The sequence below is a fragment of the Hemitrygon akajei genome, chromosome 18 (genome assembly GCF_048418815.1).
Source record: "Hemitrygon akajei chromosome 18, sHemAka1.3, whole genome shotgun sequence".
Classification (NCBI taxonomy): domain Eukaryota; kingdom Metazoa; phylum Chordata; class Chondrichthyes; order Myliobatiformes; family Dasyatidae; genus Hemitrygon; species Hemitrygon akajei.
Window position 1 is genome coordinate 40,575,203 of NC_133141.1, and position 12,025 is coordinate 40,587,227.

At 40.3% G+C, this 12,025-nt stretch overlaps 1 protein-coding gene across 6 annotated transcripts in view; it reads right to left on the reverse strand.

Annotated features, from left to right (window-relative positions):
- The window catches only part of znf385c (zinc finger protein 385C), a 408,205-nt gene that overhangs the window by 14,356 nt on the left and 381,824 nt on the right, over nucleotides 1-12,025 (reverse strand). The gene's annotated exons all lie outside the window — the stretch shown is intronic.

The following is a 12,025-nucleotide window of genomic DNA, read 5'->3' on the forward strand; positions in this document are numbered from 1 at the left end:
CCCACCTAATCACCTCTAAAATCCTGATGCCCCCTGTGGTGATATATACTTCTTATTATTCAAAAAGTGAACTCCTATTCACCTGAAGGAAGCCTAAAAGACCATTAACTTGGTTTAAACAAGCTTCCAAAGAACATGGCATTCATGAAAGAGAAAAATAAAAGAACCAAAGGACTGTTAAAGTTCTGAGGAAGAAATTACTAAGAAATTGTAAAAAAAAGAACATTAAGTGATATTAAAATAATAATAATAATAAATAAATAAAACAATGCCGATTCGTTTCTACAGCATACAAAGACAGATACACCGTTTAAAAGAGATGACGCAATGTACACACCTTCACACCACCAAGAACCGAAAGCTACTGCAAAAAGCAGCATTGGCGCGACCTCGTACGAGTTTCTTACGCGTTTGGACTTGTTCATTCGTTCCTTCCGACATCAGTCAATTCATTAATTTAATTATGAAAGCCATTTGATGGTTGTAATGATGGTGATACACTATATATACAGTACATACGCAATTACACATGTACATACACAAGTATTTTTATGTATGCATACTGTATATATACATATGTATTAACTCGCACACACACTCTTACTCACACAGACTTACTAGAAAAAATTCACTGTTAATAACTCATTCTCGAATTGCCCCCCCTTAAAAATCAAATTACCCCCCCTGTGGGGCATACGCCCCACGTTGGGAACCACTGGTCTAAATGCATCTTAAACATCAATAAGAGGCATTAGATAGGCACATGAACAGCAAGGAATGCAGGAAGGGGAGGCCCTATTCTAAAGTTTCATAGTTCTGGGCCCTCAACAAAACCTACCAACCAACATGTCTTTGGGATATAGGAACCTCATTCTAATTTAAAATCAGTAATTGGCCTGGGACACACTACCAATTTCACTAGCTATTCCAGGCACCAAAGAACTTGCCAGTATCAGTAGTGGAAACTATAGAACCATAGGGTTGTCACAGACACCCATCTGATTCACTCACGTCCTTCTCAGCGCTGGCCACGTTCGACTCCGAACAGGCTTCGAAATACTCTGACAAGACTTCTTGAGTCAAGAACCAGTTCTGGATGGAAAATCAATTCTGGTTTGTCAACAATATCCACACTCACTGAATATATAAAGAAAAAGATCCACTTTCCATCACCAGTGAATATTCTCTTAAATAAATAACTGAGTTCAAATTGCTCATATTTCTAATTTTAAAGCCATTGAACTGATACTTGTCTTAGTGTTGTGAAGTTTGTTTTAAGTTAGCTATGGAGAAATGAAACACGAAAAAATAACTCAAGGAAAAAATAATCTACTTAAAACAAATCATACTATATTCTATAGGTGATAGCCTTCACTGTTTGAGTAAAAATTCAGAAAGTACCAGAATACTTAAGTGCTGTTAGAGCTGTCAACTTGTTATTTGGTGTCTCTGATATGAAATGTAAACTTCATTTTCAATTTGCTTCCACATTGCAAGTTCAATTTGGTAACAGGCATGGTATCTAAGTTCAATATATCACTCCATGCAGAAAAATCCTCACTACAATTATGTGCGACTGATCTCATGTATTTTGATGTGCAATAGAATTATTAAATATCTTACATCCGGAGGTGTAATTGTCATGTTTCATCTTAAGGAGACCAGCTTACAGTTGGCTGTATGGAATATAGCAGCAGTTCATGAAATAAGCATTCTGAGGTTAAAACTACAGCCTTTAGGAAAACATGCTCCACATCTGTATGCAGATTCTGTGGAGTTTGACGGCTTTTTAAATGACTAAACACATTAAAAGACTACTTAGTACTTCAGGGTTTTCAAGTAGATTTGGCAGGCACTGAACAACACAAGTCTGTTTCGAAGCAAATGGAGAGGAGTTTAAAACAGTCACCCCATTATGTGCTTGGCAGGAGCTATAAGTGGCACTGCTACCACCCTGGCATGATAATTAGCCTGTTGCGCTTTGCTAGGGTCCTAGTGCTAGCCTACCACTGCTCTGCATCTTCTGGTACTGAGCGTGCTCTTGTTGATCAAACCAGGACTGAGAGATGACAGGATTCAGATTTTTAAATTTTGAAAGAATGGAATCATGTAGACAATATGACCATAAGACATAGGAGCAGAATGGCACCATTTGGCCCATTGAGTCTGCTTTGCCATTCCATCATGGCTGAATTATGATCCCTCTCAATACCATTCTCCTGCCTTCTCCCTGTAAACTTTGATGTCCTTACTAAACATTACTCTCTGGCAAAAGAAGTTCCTCCTCATCTCTATTCTAAGGGGATATCTTTTTATTCTGAAGTTCTGCCCTCTGGTCCTTGACTCCCCCAAAATAGGTGACATCCTCTCCATGTCCACTCTGTCTTGGCCAGGAGTTCCCAAACTATTTTATGCCATGGATCCCTACCATTAACCGAGGAGTCTGTGGACCCCAGGTTGGGAACCCCAGATCTAGGTCTTTAGATATTTGACAGATATCAATGAGATCCTCCCCTCATTCTTCCCAACTCCAGTTAATACAGGCCAGGGTCCATCAAACATTTCTCATACATTAACCCTTTCATTCCTGGGATCATTCTTGTGAACCTCTTCTGGACCCTCACCAATGCCAGCACATTCTTTCTTAGACACAGCATAACCATAAGACTTTAAGATATAGAAGCAGAATTAGGATATTTGGCCCATCAGAACTGCTCTGCCATTCAATCATAGGCAGTTTTTTTTCAACCCCATTCTTCCGTCTACTCCCTGTAATCCTTAATCCCTTTACCAATCAAGACCTGATTTAAATTCACCCAATGACTCAGCCTCCACAGCACTCTGTCACAACAAATTTCACAGATTCACCACCATCTGGCTGAAGGAATTCCTTCTCATAATCAAATTACATTACTCTGCATATAGAGTAAGCCTCTGAGCTGACTGCTGAATATGTAGAAGTGAGACACACCACAAACGTTATCAGTAAAGGTGGGCTCGGCCTTGGAGCACCTAGACAATAGCAATACCTACATTAGGCTTCTGTCTATTGATTAAAGCTCTGTGTTCAACACCACCTCTACTAATCAACAAGCTCCAAAACCTGAGTGTATGCAACTAGATCCTTAGCTTCCTCATCAGGAGACTGCAGTCAGTGGGAGTCCGAAATAACATCTCTTTCTTACAGTGAACAATGGCACACCTCAAGTATGTGTGCTTAGTCCACCCCTCTACTCTCTACACTCATGACTGTGTGGCTAGGCACAGATCAAACACCATCTATAAATCAGCTGATGACACAAGACCAAGGGGAACTGATTGTGGACTTCAGGAAGGGGAAGTCGAGGGAGCACACACCAGTCCTCATTGAGGGATCAGAAGTGGAAAGGGTGAGAAGCTTTTAGTTCCTGGGCACCAACATCTCAAAGGATCTATCATATGATCGTCATGGAGGAGGCATGTCAGTGGCTAAACTTCATAAGGAGGTTGAGGAGATTCTGTATGTCACCAAAGATTTTGTGAACCTATGAACACTACCTTACTATTTTGCTATTTTTTGGACTATATTTCTGATTGTAACTTACAGTAATTTTTAATGTATTGCAGTGTACTGCTACCACAAAACAACAAATTGCACGACATATGTCAGTGACAATAAAAATGACTCTGATTCTGACCAATTCTATTTTAAAAAAAGGCCAGAAAAGTACTTGGGGAGGACTATAATGTCCTATGGAAGGAGATGTCATCTGGGTCTTGCAGGTCCAGGGTTATGGCTTTATCCTCAGATATCGTTTGGTTATATAAAGGAAAGAAAAACATCCCTTTCATTTGTCTTTTATTTTGAACTTGTTTTGTTGGATTTCCCACTCAATCAGTTGTTTAGTTCTATTTATGGGAATATGTGCAGAAAATCAGGTCATCAGTGCCAGATGATGGGAATTGTAAAGAAATAGCTGACCTAGTGCAGATGATGCTGCAACGACTTTGAAGCTACCCATTAGGTTCAACTCCTTGATGGCTCTGATCTGTCGTCCTTCTGCTTGTTGGTGATGTTGGGGAGTGAAGGGATAAGTGGCCGAGTAATTTAGTAGCAACACACACAAGATGCTGGAGGAACTCAGCAGGCCAGGCAGCATCTATGGAAGAGAGTAAACAGTTGATGTTTTGGGCCGAGAACCTTCATCATGAAGGGTCTTGGCCTGAAACATCTAGTCTTTACTCTTTTCCATAGATGCTGCCTGGCCTGCAAGTTCCTCCAGCATTTTGTGTGTTGTTTGGATTTCCAGCATCTGCAGATTTTCTCTTGTGAGTAATTCAGTGGGTTCTCCCACTTGGCTAGTAGATCATCAAGTAGAATGCATGTCTGTTGATCGTCTTCACCACAGAATTCCTAATCCAACTTTGTAGAAGAGGGCTGCCAGCTCCTATGCCCCCCACCCCACTGTTGTTCTTCAGAGCAGTTCCCCCCATAACTTCCAGCAGTGCTTTAGCAGAGTACTACTGCATTAGGAGCTTACCATGAAAGCACATCGCAATATTACATATGGTAATAAGTGTGACCATGATAAAAATACTCTTGCTGATCTGGACAATCCCCAACGCCACATTCATGAAAATTCCTCCCATTGGCCATCTGAGTGTGAGACAGAATTTCCAGACTATTCTTTCTTTATCTCCAGGAACTGGATTTGATTCCAGGCCAGACAGAGCAAGTTGCATATCCCTGGGTAAATGTAATTGGTTACATTAGGTTCAGTCTAATAGCACAATCCCTTTACAACACAAACTGTTGCAGGGTTCAAAACAACATTTACAGGTCTGAATAAGAGCTTCCTTGTAGTCTGTGTAGCTGAACTATTCACTCCCCATACACTGAATCATAATCCTTTCCACAAAATAAGTCTCGAATTTCCTTCAAAGGCATCAGTGTCATGGTAGTGGCGGGGTGGATGGAGAGTGATATTTAAAGATAAAGCTTAGCTTTATTTGCTACACATACATTGAAACATACAGTGAAATGTGTCATTTGTGCCAACAATCGACCCAGCCTGTGTTGTCATGCTTCCGGTGCCAACACAGTATATCCACAACTTACTAACCCTAACCAGTATGTCTTTTTGGAAAATGTGGGAGGAAACTGGAGCACCCAGAAGAAACCCACGTGGTCACGGGAAGAATGTACAAATTTCTTACAGACAGCAGTGGGAATTGAACCCCTGTCTTACAGCTGGGACAATCCTCCCTCAACACCTTGCTGGCTCAGCATCAGAAAAAGCATTCACATTATAAACCTGTGCAGGTTGTTTAATGATAATAACAATAATTGTAAACCAACACATTGCGGGATTCTGTAGCAGTTTAACTCAATCTGACCTACTTAGGCAGGCACACTCAAGTGGCAAACGTCATTCACCAAAATCTTGCTTTAAAATACAAACTCATAAATGAAATCATATCTTACTATAAACACAAGCCTAATCCAGTTTCAGTGTCAGAATACCACAAATTATATTATGACTGATCAATTATTACAGATAGGACAATTCTTAATAACCGTCCGGATATAATAATAGAGGATAAACAAGCAGGAACAACTTACTTGATAGATATAACCATTCCAATCACACAACATACAGAAATCAGTAAGTTAAAAACACCAGAAATATGCTGAATTAAAAGAGGAAACTGAAAGACTATGGAACATAAATACATTGTCCTGATAGTAATATCTACAACTGGTGTCATCTGAAAGTCACTACACAATAACATTAAACAATTAGGGTTATACAGCAATATCTATGTAAATCTCCAGAAAGCCACAATACTAAACACCACCAGAATAGTCTGAAAGTTCCTAGCAATTGACAAATGAGTATGTTTGGCTATGCCCATATCTCAGGTTTTACCAGCTTGAGCTGAGAAAAAATAAAAATAACAATAATAACTTTATTTTTATGGCGTTTTTCATACATTAAGATGCAGGCTCAAAGTGTTTTACATAGATTGTAAAGATAAATCAATATAGTCATAAAATACAAGACAAATTTAAAAATCAAACATTATATAGAATAAAATGTAATAGAATATTTCAAATTATATAACTGTAATCAGCATCACCAGGCGGTAAGCAATCTTATATGTAGGCCAAATTAAAAAAGTAGGTTTTTAGAAGTGTTGACATTAGACCTGGCCACCAGATGGAATTAAATAAAATAATATATACAAAGGAGAAGTACACCTGAGACTTACTTTATAAACCCTAGCACAGGGCTAAATCAATAGCTGGCTTTATTCTACATCCACACATTTTTCTTTAATTCCGTTCCTGATATCATGGCTCATCTCCAACTGTTTTACTTTACTCAGGATTTATTTATGTTTTTATGTTTCATAATTTTTTCCACACATTATTACTCTCACACTGATACTTTGCACTATTTCTGTCAACAGTTTTCTACTTATTCGTTATTCAATACAAATAAAGACAGACGGATGGAAATATACTGCTGATACTGAACAAGATTCAACCAATAAAAAGAGCCCTTTCATGAATTTGCAGCCTTTCTTGGATGCTAACAGATTATTGTGACAGTGCTTCTCCAAATATAATAATCAGGATCTAAAATTCAATTATGAGAACCCAAATCTTCTTTTTAAAAATAATAATCATAATACTCCATAAATCCAAGTTCTGTTTCACTTCATTTTGTCTAAATCTGAGAGAAATACATTTTGGGTGTGGATGTTATTACGGTGGCCTGAAGTTCAATCCTGATAACTCATTGGGATACTGTCTGTGCAATGCCCTTGTTCTTCAAATTTTACCTGGCATCCTTCATTTGAACTGAGAAAGAGAGAAAAATAGATTTCGGTAACACAGAGGAAAGAATGTACGGAATAAAGGGAAATTTTCCAAAAGCCTGTGACCAGATAATAGTTAGAGGCCATTGAAATCAGATTATGCATCTTAATTTAATAGTCCCCTAATGGCCACATTAGGATATCTGGTCTCACCCTAACAGAGATATTCCTTTTTTTTCTGCTCATCCCTCTCCTCATTTTCTCTGTAACCTATACTAGCATGATTCCTCTGTCTCCCAGATGTGATGGAGGGTTCTGGATTTGGAACATTAATTGGTTCTCTTTCCATAGATGCTCAGTGTTTCCAGCACTTTCTGCTTTTACCTGTATATGAGCAGACTGGGCCAGCTCTGATGTAGCGGCTGCCCATCTCATTGTTCCATTTGGTTGTGTTTTTATTTACTTGCTCAGGTAATTATTACCTGAACAACCATTGTGGCAACCCTTTTAATATCCCAAAAGGTCTGTACATTTTTGGGAGACTCAGTAGAGACCATTTGCTTCAACATTCAATGAAAATTTGGGTTCATAGAACAGTACAGCATAGTACAGGCCCTTCAGCCCACAATGTTGTGTCCACCTTTTAACGTACTCTAAGATCAAGCTAACCCTTCCCGCCCACATAGACCTTCATTTTTTTCAGCGCATGTAGACCGTTGGTTGTTATAGACATTTTGCTTTGAAGTGCGCTAGTGTGGTGACACCTTTGACCAAAGGTTAGCATTCTCAAACGCATAAAGTATATTATTCCTTTACTTGGGGGAGGGGGGTATCTAAACAATGCTGAGACATGCTTTTGAGGATTCAGTTTCACCCAACACAGGTAATTGTCTTAGTTTCCCATAAATGAAGATTAATCTCCAAGACACAGTTTGAGAATCGTCTGGGAGAAAAACCAATGGGGCATTAACAAAGGTGGTGTGTGATATATTTGCATCTCATTATGCAAATAAGTCACATGATCTGAGGATGTTGTGACATCATCACATGTATAACATAAACGCCTCATGTTGCTTGCCATCAGAGTTAGAACAAACAATTTTGGTTAAGCTTATGTGTTCTTTAACTGTTATTGTAAGGAGAACCCATCACAATTCTATTGCTATCCAAGGTCAAGAATATATTACAGTGCATCTTTGCGCACTTACTTTGAACAGGTGTCAATCAACAAAATCAGAGTTGACAGACAAGGGCATACAATGATCATCTAACTGAATCATGAGAAGTCTGCTCACTTTCTGACAGAGGAAGATGGTTTGTCATGGAGTTGTTAATGGCAGGGGATAAAAGGGAAGAGAATAGAGGTGAGACAGTGCATGGCAGAATATCATGTAACGAAACTGTCAACTCGATTTGTAAATGTTCACATCCATTGAGGGAATGCAGCCACAGCTGATCGTACATAACAACTTTTTGCTGTGATCTTTTTGCCAGATATTGCTGCCACAGACATATGTCTGGCACAATCATCTTGCCAGGCAAAGAGTGCCAAGTGCCCAATTGTTTGGAAGTGAGGCAACTTGCTCAGCAATGCACTGCTTCTTAGCCTCCGTAAAACAAATACTGAAATGGGAACCAAGGCCACATTGTTAGCCTGAGGCTGGAGGTGGGGGGTGGGGTGAGAGTGTGGTAGGAACGTGGAGGTGACTTCATGCCTTCTTAGTCTCAAAGGAACCATTGATCTGTGTGATTTCAGGAGTGAGTTGCTTGGTGAGGAAAAGCAGGGGCTTAATGAATGTGTGAAGGAGATCGAGGACATGTAGTTGCTAATGCCAAATCACAGCAGATCACTACATTAGCTGGAATTTCCTTTGAGCCACATTTGGTGTGTTGTCATAATGTTACCAGAGGTGTGACACGGAGCTTGTTTACTCTGGCAATGTAACAATAGATCATTAATTGTTAACGGAGCACTGTGACCAATAAAACATTTGCAATATAAACATCCACAGCCTACTAAACGTTGGAAATGGATTGATAATCAGAAATATACAATTTCCACAGTGTTAATTATCTGAAATTTAAAGTGCCAAATTCTACTGTTTAAAATAACAAATGAAAGGTGTAATACATTACATTAATTTAACAAAGTCCATTGCAGTGGTCCCAACTGACACTGTAGTTGTACCTCATCATTGTGGATCACCTAGAGTAGTGAGAAGGAGCACTGTCCATGATGGAATGCGGAGCAGACTCGATGGGCCAAATGGCCTAATTCTACTCCTATGTTTTATGGTCTAAATTGGATGAACACAAACAAATGTTCCACTTGGATTTTACCTTGGATGAGAATATTCTTTCCCTTGTCTTATTTAAAACTACAGTATTTGCTAGGACATTGAATGGGCATGGATTGACACAGGATTGGAGTCATACTGTGACTGCTTTGAAGCCCAGGGAGTGTAAGGTTAGAGGTGGTTTCACACATCTTGTGTCAGACTGCCAGCTTGAAATTTTCACATTGAATGGCCCAAGGCCATTTACTTTCAATGCAGAAGTGCGACACTGCCTTGGAACAATGGTGTTAAAGCAGCCATATGCTGTTTTAATCACTTAGAAAGCAATTTATGCAATGCCTGTTTAATACAAGGAGGTGTCCTATCCTGGGAAAGCTCTAACAACAGAGGGAGTGCTGTGCAAATTGAAGAACACTTTTGTCTGGACAAGCATATAATCCAATGTGTCTGCAATGTTAGGTGAGAGTAAAAGAGCCTGTAGCCTCACTTAAGGAGATCGAGGCTGTTCTCTCCCTGGTACCCTGGACAATACCAAACCCTCAGTTAATATCACAAGAACAAATTGCAGCATTGCAGGTTGTAGGAGAACAGAGTGGTGGGATTGGTACAACTGCTATCTCCCAGCATCAGAGACCTGGGTCCAATCCTTACCTCCGGCAATCTCAATGAGAAGCTGGTACCTTCGGTCTATTACCACCTGGATTTCCCTCAAGTGCACTGGTTTCCTTCCACATCCCAAAGATGTGCAGGGTCCAGGGGCGGGGTGATGGAAGGAATGAATAGACTGCGGGAAAATCACTGGGGATTGGGATTGGTTTGGACTGAAATGACATCTTTTCATGTCATAAGGAAATAAGGGTCAATGCAAATTGGGGTTCTTGTTTATTATATTGAAACATTAACCTCTGTACTAAAGCCATTAACAAGTTTTAAGGCTATTTGGAAAGAAGTTGTGAAAGGTGCAATAGAAATGCAAGTCCCCCTTTGTTGGGTTTGAATAGAGCCCAAACATTTGATGTTTCATGCTCTAACGCTAAATCTTACTGCGATTCTTTGACAAAATAACCTACTGAACAGCTACACCAGAAACAGCAACCCTTCTCCCAAATGCTGACAGATTCACTGTACATTTGCAATTTAATTTTTTCTCCACACACACAAAATGTTGAAGGAATTCATCAGGTCAGGCAGCATCTGTGGAGGGGAGTAAAGAGTTGACATTTCGGGCTGAGACCCTTCTTCAGAAATGGAAAGGAGGGGGACAAAAGCCAAAATAAGATGGTGGGAAATGGGAGAGGAGGGGGAAGAGTATAAACTGGCAGGTGACAAATGAGACCAGGTGAGGGGAAGGTGGGATGATATGAGAAACTGGGAAGACATCGGTGGAAGAGGTAAAGGGCTGAAGAAGGAATATAATAGGAGTGGACAGTGGAATAAATAGAAGGAAGTGGGGAACTAGAAGGAGGTGATGGGCTGGTGACTCATCTCATCGCCCCCATTCCCCACCGACTTAACTTTCCCCTCAGCTGATCTCACCTATCGACTGTCTGTTTATATTCCTCCCACTCCACCCACCTTATTCAGGCTCCTGCCCCCTTGCTTTCTAGTCCTTCATCAGGATTAAAGATTGGCTAATCTAATTTTTAATCCTGATGAAGAGTCATGGCCTGAAACATCAACTGCTCATTTCCTTCCATAGACGCTGCCTGACCTGCTGAGTTCCTGCAGCACTTTGTGTGTGTTGCTCAAAATTTCCAGCATCTGCAGCACCTCTCCAGCGAGATTTGAAAAAACAACAAGCTGGGTCAGTCAGGTCATTCTGCGCGCCACAGGAGCCGTTGGATCGTGCGTAGCGGGAGCGAGATTTGAAAAAAAAAGCCAGTGAGTTCTGTCAGGACATTTTGCGCACCACACATGGCGAGGAGCCGTTGGATTGTGCATAGCGGGAGCGAGATTTGATGAAAGCAAGCGGGATCAGTCGGGGCATTTTGCGCACCACAGAACTTGCAGAGGCCCTAACAGAAGTAGTTAAAACTTCCTTCGCCACGGGTGAAGTGCTGGAGGATTGGAAGATAGCTAATATTGTTCTGTTGTTTAAGAAAGATTCCAAGAATAAGTCAGGAAATTATAGGTTGGTGAGCTTGACATTAGTAGTGGGAAAGTTATTGGATTTATTCTAAGGGACTTAGTATATAAGTATTTGGATAGACAGGGACTGATTAGGGATAGTTAACATGGCTTTGTGCACGTTAGGTTGTGTCTACCAAATCTTAGAGAGTTTTTTTGAGGAGGTTACCAGCAAAGTTGATGAAGGAAAGGTAGTGGATGTTGTCTACATGGACTTTAGCAAGGCATTGACAAGATTTCTGGATGGGAGATTGGTCAGGAAGGTTCAGTCGCTTGGTATTCAAGATGAGGTAGCAAATTGGATTAGATATTGGCTTTGTGGGAGAAAGCATAGAGTGGTAGTAGATGGTTGCCTCTCTGGCTGGAGGCTTGTGACTAGTGGTGTCCTACAGGGATCGGTCCTGAGTCCATTGTTGTTTGTAATCTATATCAATGACCTGGATGGTAATGTGGTAAACTGGATCAAAAAATTTGTGGATGGCACTAAGATGGGTGGGGGGAAGGACTTGGTGGACATCGAGGAAGACTATCAAAGTTTTTAATGAGATCTCGATCACCTAGAAAAATGGGCTGAAAAATGGCAGATGAAATTTAATGCAAAGAAGTGTTAGGTGTTGAACAGGGTAGGACTTACACAGTAAGTGGTAGGGCACTGAGGATTGGGGTAGAACAGAAGGATCTGGGAAAACAGATCCATAATTCATTGAAAGTGGCATCACAGGTAGATAGGGTCATAAAGAAAGCTTTCGGCACATTGGCCTTCATAAATCAGAGTATTGAGTACAGGAGTTAGGATG